The sequence below is a fragment of the Prinia subflava genome, chromosome Z (assembly GCF_021018805.1).
Source record: "Prinia subflava isolate CZ2003 ecotype Zambia chromosome Z, Cam_Psub_1.2, whole genome shotgun sequence".
Lineage (NCBI taxonomy): Eukaryota > Metazoa > Chordata > Aves > Passeriformes > Cisticolidae > Prinia > Prinia subflava.
The window spans coordinates 67,264,482-67,276,796 of NC_086283.1; positions in this window are offsets into that span (position 1 = coordinate 67,264,482).

The window sequence follows — 12,315 nt, forward strand, 5'->3', positions numbered from 1 at the left end:
GCTTTGCTGGACCACATTTATCTGTCCAGTTCTTCCATTTTGCCACTTCATCTGGAATTTAACCAATATGTATATAGTATCATGGCTCAAAGGTAAAGCAGAATTTTAAAGCAATCAATCTGGCTATTAAGGACTCTAAATAATAGAAGAATAGGGAACAGAACAGAATTGCAGATACATATTCTTCACAGATTTCAAAGTTTCCTGAAATTATAACCTCTCCCATTATCAGAACATAAAGAAATACTATATCGGTTGATATCAGGATTGATTTTTCAGTGCTGATCTGAAATCTGTAGTAGAACACAAGTGAACAATAGGCAATGACATGCAAGTGGACACCTCTGCAATTATATGCAAGTGGACAGCTCTCCTTATGCTGCATTTTCTGCTTCTCCTGGGGTTGAAAAAAAGACAGCAAAACCTGTCAGATAAGTATAGAGATGTTGTTAGCAACAACAGCTGTACACAAAAGTAAATAATAAGCTTTGAAGAAAAGATATGTCCTTATTTCTCAAATTTATTCCCCACAATTTAAGATCAAGTTTGCAAATATCAAATAATTGAGCTGTAAAGGGGACAGGTGATTGACAAATCTAGAAACTGTATTTGTATTCCAGTGAGTTTCCCAGTGAGTCATTACAGTTTTTCAGAGGCTGTGATGCCAGGCAGAGACTCATGTGGAAATAAGACTTCTTAAAAAATACACTTGTTAAGAATTTCCTCCTCATATCAGATACATGCCTCAGTGGATGTCACAATCTTTAAGCGGTTACTTACTGCTCAGACTGTGTAGAATGCACAGCTTGGGAATGTACTCATTCTGCTGAACTGTGAATCCAAGGGCAAAAGGCAAGAGTGAGTTTCTAGGGTGAACACTCAACTGCTGGATGACAATAAAGATGGTGTTAGATACAGGCTCACAGCACCAGCCTTACATCTTAAACAGATCTTTGTCAGGCACAAGGTCGCACAGTCCCCACAGTAATAATAAAGCAGCACGCCTTCTGTTTTTTACACACTTCTCTCTTTGAAGAAGTGTTTTTAGTAGTCAAGCCTTCTGACAGATTTGACAAATTGTTATTACTGTGTGTCCAGCACAAACAGTTCTCAAAATACTCAGAAAGCAGAAAAAAATCTATTCAAAAACACAGAGGTGCTTTCAGATCCAGTCAAGTGAGATTAGTCAGTTTAGTGCAGCTTCATGGCTGCAGTCATTAATTGAGAGCCAAGGGAGATATACTCTACAGAGAGCAGAGCATTTTACAGCATGTCTTGGGTAAAACATCTCCTGGTCAGTATTAACTCCCAAGCCTTGTTAAACAGCATAATTGAAAGAAAAATGTCACATAATTTTGCTCCTAAATAATTGATGGCTGCTGAGCACTAGACAAAAGCCCTGGTTGTCCCTCCCCTCTTTAAGGTTCTCCAGGCCATGTCTGCAAAAACCTGCCAGCAGTCAGTGGAATTTATGGCAATGTAAAAATATTGTAGCTGATCAGAGAAACAAGCTTTTGTTTACTACACTATTTCTATTCTTTTGAGTTTTTGTAGACCCGTTGTCTTTTGCTGAATACACAGCTATATCCAAGAGAGTTTAGGAAAATACCTTAAAATATAAAAACACTGCTGGCTTGTCTTTTATGCTTAAAGAAGCCTATGACCTAAAGAAATCTGGGCTCAAGTTTTCCGTTTGCTAACAACAGAGGGGAAAACTCACAAAATCAGATTACAAGTTAAAAACTAAAAAAAAAAATATTTCTCATATGAAAAACAGATGGACTTTAGAAAGAGAGATTATAAATAGTTCCTCTTTTTTTACAAAGAATTTTGGAAGCAATTAATTTACCTACTTGGAAATAGTTTCTTCTAATCCTAGGAGGACTTTTCTAACATTTTGGGTTCACAAAGAACCTTATACACAGTATGCAATTCCTATATAGTTGTGAAATTTTGCATAATTCGAGTGACACTTCTTATCCATTTTCATCTTTTTCTTTCCTGTGAATTGCAGCTGTTACATCTGTGTAGTTTCCATAGTAACAGTCAATTTTGGACTTTACTAAAGGGTGGGAAGGAGTCACTTGAAAATGATTGACCGGGAAATAGGTTCAAAATGAAAAATTACAGAACATTTAGGGTCTATTAGGGGGAAAAAAATACAAAACCCACACAACTGAAAAACCTTGAACCCTTTCCAGCCCCTTACAGTGTTTTCACCTAGCCTTCCAAAACTACTCCAAACAGCAGCTCTGAACACATAAAACATTAACACTGTGACCTAAGATTTGGCAGTTTGATGAGACAGTGGTTTCTGCTGTGAAGATTATGGCACTGTAACTTTGTACTAAATTTTCACTATAAAGAGTCCTGTAATTTTTGCAATCATTCTACTTTCTCTCAGGAAGTGATCTTGCCTCAGCAACATGTGTGTGTGCTGGAGTCACATGTGATAGCATTGAGGTGGTCTGGACAGGCACTAGAGTATGATCTCAGCACAGTAAGGTTTAATAACAATCACATGGCAGTTGCAAGGGAAAAAAAGTTCATAAATTACAAGAACGTTTACCCCCTATCTGCCCCAGAGTCAGTTTTAAGGACCATCTCTGTTTTAAAGCTGTGCCTGTATATATTTAGCTAAAGCTCAAAAGAATAATGGGAGTAGGAACTAGTGGAAACATAAAGAGACTGGAAGACAGAGAGTCTACCATGAATGCTGCACAAGCCCGCCCCATGGAGTGAATACTCTCTAGAAATAACTGTTGCTAATAACTTCAAAGGGAGGGAAAATAGAAGAGAGAGCAGATATTTGGTGGTTTAGCAGCTAAAACTTTGAACCTTTCACCTCTGTATCCACGATGAAAGCCCAGCTTGAAGTTCTCAGAAAAAGTATTTTCTACTTCAAAATGGAAAGATCTTACCATATATAATTGGAAGTGATTTAGGATAAGGAGTTAAAGTAGTAGTTTTATGGGATCATGACCTTTTAACCTCCACATTTTGTCATGGTGCTTTTTTACAGCTGGTGACATTTAGTCCAGGGAATAATTTGTCTTGACATGTTTTTGTTTTGCTTTGTGTTCAGGTTTTGTAGCAGCGTTTGGTTTTGCAGCAGTGGCACATAGATACTTCTTACAAGTGTCTAGATGCCCTAAACTGGATTATTAGAAGGTTGATTATTTGTCTCATCTTCTGATTTATTGTACGTCATGATTCACAATGTAAGTTCATATCTAAAATCAGCATTTCAAAGGCATGATTGGAATTCCATGGAAAGAAACCAGACTAAACAGGGAAGACAGACTGTGCCCTAATGAATGCCTGCCTGGTGGGGATGGACCCTCTAGCTGTTCCAGGCCACTATAAGTCTTAATTTCATACAATCACAGTAGATACCTATTACAAGACTAAAGCAAGTCATGGGACTGAGCCTAAAGAAGAGCCTTTGTTTCCAGCTATCATCCTTTTTGTGATTCAATTGTTGCTGTATGACCAGGCCTTGTCTTAAGTTGTGCAGCTCTCTCATAGCTGGGCTTCTGTGCAAGCAATGAAGACACTTGGCAACTCACACACTGTGTGTCTGCAAGTGTGAGCAGGGACTGCAGTTCAGTTAACGACGCCATCACTGAAGTCTTCACCGGAACAGGCTTTCTGTTATATGTAAAACTTAAACATATTTATGCATGCATGCATACATCTGTAAATAAAAGAGGATTTAATGATTTGAAATATATTTCAGCTTATCCTGATATGACTTTGCTAGCCTTTTTCAGAAACATTGTGGTGAGAAAAGCAGAAGCATCTTAGAAAACAAATGAACAGAAGTTTACCCTTATGAATCATGACAACTGGGGGAAAGCAGGAGAAGGAAAAAGAAAACCAACCCAAACCCAGAAGAAAAGTGAAATACAACAAGATTATGAGTGAAAGAGTTAAGTGTTCTGCTTCATGCAGCTTGGCAAATGGAAGAACACAAATCACTGCAAAGGAAAAAACACTCTTTGAAATCTCTGGAGACCAGCTTGACATGGCTAATTTACAACCACATGCAGCATCTGTCACTTTTACAAATCAATGAGAGTGCCTACCCTCCAACAGCACAGGTTCACTGGTAAAGGTTGCTGGTGTCGGCCATACAGATGAGACTTTTCAGGATGTCAGAAAAGAATGTCGGTGACGCACATTAACACCCACACGCTCCTTTATGTCACTTTCAATTTACTTTATCTTAAATTGTCAGCTAGCAGAGCTCAGTCTGATATTAATAACTGGAGGTTTGCATCCAAGCTAGGAAAAATAAACCCTGCTGATAGCTCCATGAGACATCTGGCTTGCTCTAAGGAAGGCCAAAAGTGAAAGACAGCTCTTAGTCCTTCTTAGTACAGTCTGCAATATTAAGAAAGGAAGAAGATGGTATGACTTACAGATGGTCCATGTGCAGTATACAGAGAAACATTTGCATTTTGTCACTTTTTTAAGATGTTGTTCAACAGGAGAGTGATTCAATTCTTTTACAGTACTGGAATACAAAAGAAAAGTTAAAGCCACGTACTGATATAAAAATATTCCCACGAGCTAGAAGTAGTTTCCCCAGCCCCGAGTTTATATTTCCTCATGGTATTACAAGGCATTTAATCCTCTTTCTCACTCTTTTTTCAGTCTTATTGGAGAGATTTAATGGTCTTGGTTCACTTTTTGAATTCAGGGTGTATAAGCTGAGATGTGGGACTTGATGATGGAAATATTATTTGGGTAAATCAACAATGCCAGACTTGTCTCAGACCAGCTAGCAGGCAGTCGCCCAAAGCACATGCCTGTCATTGCTCTTTAAAAGTACAGGGCAGGATCCCCAGCCAGCTGCTGGGGAGAAATGCTGATGCAGCTAGTCTCCACAAGTGTACTTTGCCAGGGTTACTGTGGGACACTGCAGCTTTCCATTAAGGTAAATCACAGAGGGCCTTGTAGCCCTCCCCATGGTAATTGCAACTCTCTTCTTTCATTTACTTAACCAGGTGAATAAACCCCTAACTTTTCTTTCTGTCTCCCTTGCCTAAGGAGGGAGAGACATTTATCTACAATTTTGACTGAATCTGCACATGAGGACTTTGCTTTTGCAGACAAAACTTTAGTACGTTCATTGGAAGGCTAAGAAAAGAATATGTTCCCATTTGGATGATTTTTAAATCTGCTTATCAAGGAATTTGTAGGACTCATTCCCTATTTGTGATTTTATTTACTGTGTATGTACTCCTTTGGTCATATTATTTTCAAGATAAAATATCCTAGAAAGATTTTTCTTTTTCCATCAGATCCTTTCCCCGTCTCTAATGTTATCTGCAAGTTCTGTCATCTACCTCATTGCCTTCTTTTCCTGGTTATTTATACATATATAAAATGCGTAGATGTCAGTAACAACCTCATGGCATCCTCTACCTCAACAAAAATATCTATTTATTCTATTTTTTATTTTCTGGTTTTGATATATTTATATTTCCTGGTTCCAACAATTTCAGAACCAACCTTTGACAAGGAGTAAGACTGAAAGCTTATCTGAAAGTTTAACTACCTAGCATTAGCCAGCTCATGCTTATCCACATGTTTTAGGTGATTTATTCCAATAAATCTAGTGGCTATATTAGTGATGATTTCCAGCTACAAATGTAATACTTTCTTTCCAAGTATGTCATATTGATCCAAGTGACTTTTTTTTTTTTTTCCCTCAGCTTCCTGGAAAGAAATTTTAGTGGGAAAAGTTTGACTTTCAAGTACATAATTTTCAGGACTACCTTTGAAGCACCCTTAAGACTGATGCCATGCTTGTCATCCCTTTTTTCTCTAAAAGATATCTTAAGTATATTTGACTCATCAGTAGCCACGCTTGGATTGCAATTTAGGTATAACCTCTGTAGCAATAAAATTAGCAAATGTATGCATGTCAGGATGGCAAAAAAGATTCAACTATCTGCCATCTTTGAAATGTTAAGAGACAAATAGGAGACTCATCCATGTCCTTGGGTGCATCAGGCCCAGCATCTTCAGCTGGGTAAGGGAGAGGATTTCCTACTCTGCTCTGTACTGGGGCAGGTGCTGATCTCTTCTCCTTGGTGGTCAGGACATGATGGAATGGCCTGAAGTTGTGTCATGGGAGGTTCAGGTTGGATATTAGAAAAATATTCTTTCCCCAGAGGGTGTTTGGACAGTGGAACAGGCTCCTCAGGGGAGTGGTCACAGCACCAGCCTGACAGAGCTCAAAAAGTATTTGGACAATGCTCTCAGGGACATGGTGTGACTTCTGAGGCTGGTACTGTGTAAGGTAAGGAACTTGGGTCTCTTCTTTATCACTTTATTCTGTGATTCTGTGATTCTTCTGTGATTCTGTGACTAATTACATGTCTACAGAGGAAGCTGTGACACTTACTCAGACTCTTAAGCTTTCTGTAAGAACTGTCTCTATTCTTGCATTTCTGCTTAGATGACGGAGTTTTGCATGGGAAATAATAACTGATCTAGCTGTCAATCACCTAAAGACACACATTTCACTAATCTATGTCAAGTGATTAGATAGGATAGATAGATAAGTTAGTTACTATAGGATAGGATAGTTACTATATAGATAGGATAGACAGATAAGTTACTATCTCCTTAGTTAGATAAGGAGAGAAAATAAGCAGTAAATACATAAGGCAGGGATTCCCCAAAAACAGGATGTTGCAGAAGTGATTTACACATTGCAGTGAAAATGTTGCCCCTGGATTTACCTCGATTTGTCTATTAAGCTAGAGCAGACACACTTCTTGATGTGATAACAAAACAGAAAAACCCTTGTAGAATTGTTGTTGTTATTGTTGGCAACAAAGCACATATAGCTCTCACCTTGCAAAGCAAAACATTTTCTCTAAGTGGTTTGTAAAGTATACAATGGGATGTTAATGAAAATACATACAGCTATGAAGGACATCTCTGAACTTTCACATTTTGAAACTGAAGGCAAGAAGTCAAGCAGTCATTTCTACTCTCAAACTGCAATGGAATCTTCATATTCATAATGGGACTTGACAGACACAGGCTACAGAAGAAGGTAGAACCTGCTCTTGTTTAGAATAGATTTCTGGGATTCCTCATGACATAGCAGTATGCCATCCCAGATTTAAAGTTTTGTCCTTTCCTCAGGATTTTCAGCACTGACTGTTATTCTGTGGTAATAACTAAAGTAATTGGAATAAAAAGAATTAAGAATGGTTATTTTACTAATAATGCTTTATGATGACCATGTACACTGCATAGTGACTGCTGGACATTTTGGCTGTATTTTCATTTAAACTCTCAGGAATTTTAAGCTTAATAGAAACACATGAGATACTGGCAGAAATAAATAGCACATAGGTACAATAGAAAAGACTCAGTTCTTGTTGCTCTGTGTAGGTAGAAACTAGTGTTGCTTAATTAGTTGAGATTGCTGTTTTCATTTATCACCAGTGATTTCAAGAAGGACAAAATGGTATGTAACCTGTGCAAGATACACAGCTAGATACATCTGTTTGGCAGCTTTAGTGACCTATGCTCAGCTTTTACTCAGTTGCTCCTTGTGCACCACTGTCAATTGTTCAGGCCAAGCTGATAGTCTCAAATCATGTCTTACTGGCTTTGGTTCAAGTCTATAAAAAACATGCTTCTTACCTGTGGCTAAAATGCAGAATCTGTTCCCAATTTTTTCTTCTGTTGCACTTATATTAATTAAAATATGTTTGAGATAACACATTGTTAAAAATATTTTATCTCACAGGAAATCGATACATCTGGTGAAATCATACTGAACTACATTGTCACAGAGGAAACAAACACTGAATGTAACATAGAGACATTCAGTGAAGTTCAGAGATAAGCGCACAAGATCAATTTTAGCTATTTCCCTATCTTTATCAAGAAGATGCTGTGCACAGGGGTGATCCTCATATACCATATTGAAACCCATAAGTTTCCTGAATTGTCAATAAGTGCAAAACTCTGAAACCGCAGCAACAGCTGTTAAGGCATGTAGAAATTTTGTTTGAAACCCATGGGTTTACATGGCAAACTGTCCTTTTATTTTTTTCAAATTGGCACCTCAAGGACTAAAAATATTCTAAATGTCTCATATAAAACAAATTACTTTCTTGTGTTGGATAATCATCTTAGGCCAAAATAATCTGTCCTTCAGGCTACACTCTCCATAAAAATAAAAACAAAAAATTAAAAACAAAAATTTAGAAATGTTCTATTTAGACACAAATTGTTTTGGTCAACAATAACAGGGTTAAAATTACAATACTTCTGTTTTATATATTTTGATCAAAGAAGTATATGGTTTTTAATTTAAATCATAAGAAGATTGAGCATTGTCTGTATTTCTCAGATCTCTTGCCCAGAAAGAGTTTAATTTTGTTGTTTTAGATCCAGTTCTCACTATTCTATTTTTTTTTCCTGAATTCAAAGGGTTCCAAGGGTTATTTTTCTGTTGTTGTTTTGGGGGTTTTGTTTGTTTGTTTGTTTTTAAATTTCTTCCTCCTTCCTTTGTCATCTGTTTGTGTTCTCTAGAGAATATAGGCAGTTAAATAATACCAATTTTATCTCCACATCATTTCTGCTCAGCATGATGCCACAGAAGAAAAAGGAAGGAATAATAGACATTGGTCAAGGAGCTAAAGGCTGAACATACATAAGCATGTACATAAGCAAACAATACTTTCACATGACTGTGGGAAGATTAAGCAGCTATCACTGATCTTTTATATGACTCATATCTGTTTGAAGCCTTACTTTAATATTGAGGTATTTCCTGCTATAATTTTCTGCAAAATTTCAGATTGTGCTCTAGATAAAGAATTTTTTTCTTTATACGTATATAATAATTTTTCATTTATTGACACAGAAATCTATGCCAGGAAAGTGAGAATGCACTGAAATTCAAAGAAGTATTTAAACAAATAATGCAAGAATTGAACACCCTTTGTCCCCACTCCTAGGAGGCTGGAGTAGAAACTGCCCAGAAGGGATCTACACTCTTCAGTTATTCAGGGTGCTGTGGAGGAGAATAGGTACAGATTGGCAAGCACTGGCAGAAAAGATGCTGGCCAGAAACCATATGCTCTTCAAGCATTCTCAGCACACTGGCAAGATTCCTGAAATAGCATATCAGAACAAAATATACTCAAAACCAAAATTTAAACCTGAAAAATACATTCAACTGCTCTTACTATTCATGCTCAAGAAGATGGTCTTCTTGATTAGATCTCCTTGCATGTGAAATTACTTCTTGGCACTACTGTTGTCATTCCAAACTTTCATTCTCTAATTTTGCAAATCAGAAACCAAAACCCTAGTGCAAGTCCTGAAGGCTCTCTCTGAGTATAGGTATGCTGAACACCTGCCCTGGAGATGGGGTTCCAGTGAGGTTCTCTCATTGTAGTGTTTACTCAAGAAGTTTTGATCTTTCATGATTTTTTACCCAAATCCTGAAGTAGCCTAGTAGCTAACCAAGCTCCAACAAATTAAATGACATTCAACACAATGTAGAAAAAAGTGTTATCTCCATCTAGATTAAACAGATATTAAACAATGTATTTTTCAAAACTGATCAGCTGGCAAATGAAACACCATTTAAATACTGAAGTTCTTGAAATAGTTTTTCATGGTGTAATCCCAGGTCTTAATCAAGTAAACATAGCCACTCCCCCATGATAAGCTCTAACCTGCTGTTGAAAAAACTCAGCTTCATGACAGGGTTCTCCATGGAGCATTGCAATTTATACATAGGTCTTAACCCTTCATTTGTGTCCTAAGTTCTCCAGAAATGTCTCAGTCTGCATTATACAGCAGTCCTGTGTCCCCTCTGCTCCATATCTGCTCTCTATTTGGATCATACATCCTTCAAAGCTTCTGAGTGAGTGTGTGCAGCTGTGAGAGAAAGATTAAATCACATAAGTGGTTGTGCTCAGTCTGTTTATAAAGAAACTTAAGGCAGTCTTCTAATCCTGGTGGTTTGTCTGTTTGTTGACAGATTTTTTCAAGGTGACTTATTCTGAGTGAATAAGGATTTTTCCCTATATAAACCTGGGCAATGGTTTTCATATTGGCCATAAAAGCCTGTAGCATTCCCTCACATAATAGACACATAGATGCACATAGCCACAAGCCCAACATCTTTTGCATGTTAACTTCAGTCATGTGCTATTATATACTATTTTGAGAAAAACAAACAAACAAACAAACATGGAAGTTGTGGAACAATTTGCAGGTTTAAAAATAGTACAACATTTCTTAATTTTTTTTATCTTATTTGCAATTTTTCTTAAAGTATTTTTGGAAGCGAGGGCCTCCACTCTATATCAATAGGGAAAAGTTAACCAAGAAAGCCCTAGACTTGAACCCAAGACTTGCCTTTTTTTTTTTTTTAGTTCCACAATGTTAAGTTCCTCCAATGTATCAGAAGGTTTATATTCCTACTTTTCTTTTTTACTTGAAAAAAAAATTTACATATGTATGTTTCCTTCAACCTCCATTTCAGGTGATAAGTGGAACACAGCAATATGTATTACTGAAGAAGGTAAGTTACAGCGTTTTCATCATTTCCTGTACCTGGAAATATTGGTAGTAACTGGTGGTATTGATTTTGCTGTTACTGCATTCTTAGGAAAAAGCACCCTTTGGATAAAATCATAGTAATACTACACAAAATCTGATTCCTTTGGGTTTTTTTCCCCGCCGAAATTCCATCACTTCTAAAACCCAAATGCACAACAGAGGTGTTCATACATACCAAAGCAATAGTCTTTTTGATTCTGTAATGTAGAAAACATGAAAAAGAATTTTGGCTTCTGGGATTATTTTTTTCTTTCTACAGAAGAAAAGGAGAGAAAAGAATATTATGAAAGCAACTACTCAGAATTGATCAGAACTTAACCATGAAAGCAAAAGAATGAGGGGAAAACAAATAATTACAATGACTCAGAAATGAAAGAATTTACAGGAACTCTATGTCTGTGCACCGAGATAGTATACCTTTGAAAGTCCAGTGACCATTTTTCTGATAATCATTAATACATAAGTAGCTCTAGCTGTAATATAATATATCTGATACTATTGTAAATACTTTACCTGTATTATCATGTTAATTAGTTGTTAAGTTATTCATAACATATTAAGGGATATTAATAACCCATGAAAATTACTGCCATTTTAAGTCAAAACTTTCACAGGACAAAAGGTGCAAAGGCATAGGCGTTGAATTTACTGTAATGGCAAAGACATAGCACCTCCACTGAAATGCTCCTGCATTTGGACTGTGAATACATAAAAAGATCTTAACAGTGTGGAATATAGGCTTCAGAACAAGGCTGTAGAATGTTGTGGTTAGCAAAAGAAATAACAGCAGAAAACAGGATAATTGATCATAGAAAACAGAGGAAAGAAGAGAAAACAAGATTAAATACTAAGAAGGAATCTGTTTCTGGAAGACATGGTTAGAAATTATTGTCCCCTCCGTTTCATTTAGAAGAAGCTTAGAAATGAGTAATAAGTGTAAAGCAGATGTTATGGAAGCATATGATGTGGATTTAAATCATGTTTTTGATCAAAGTGATTCAGAGAATTGATGGTGGGAGTCAGAAAGAAGTAAGGCAGACTCAGGTTCTTTTATTTGCTTAAAGAATGAAATGATCCTAATTAAATAATCTCCCATGATCTGTGTTGAGTAGTAATGAAATTTTCTTTCCCTGGCACCAAAGTGTTTTTACAGTTTCAGCAGCACTCTGTGTTTAAATCCTATTATTACCTACCAGAATAAACAAGAAGTTTAACGTGATTATTTGGGATGTTCTACTTACTTAAAACTGGATTTGCTACTACATCTATCAATAGGTTCAGCATTTTCTTAGACCATAAGATAGAGAGTGAGCATCTGTTAGCCTTTCTGTAATACTTAGAATGCTGCTTAATGAAAATTGTGCTCATCTGGGGACAAATCCTCTCAGAATGGTTTAAAGGCCTATTTCTAAATATACTAATCTTGAGAGTTGTAACTTTTGGAAGATTCAGGGTAGCGAGCATAAAAAAACAAATAGTCTTGTACAGATGCTTAAGAAGGAGGAATAAAATGTAAAATAATAGGGAGGAATGCTTCTGAGCCAAAGAATAAAAACTTCTGAGCACTTCAGGCACAGACTGCCTCTGCCACCCTTAGTTCATAAAGGTGACAGAGTGACCACATATTTGTTTCAAACTGAATGCTTAAAAACAGCTGTGTAAAACACGGTTGTCAAGTCCCACTGAGGAAAATGC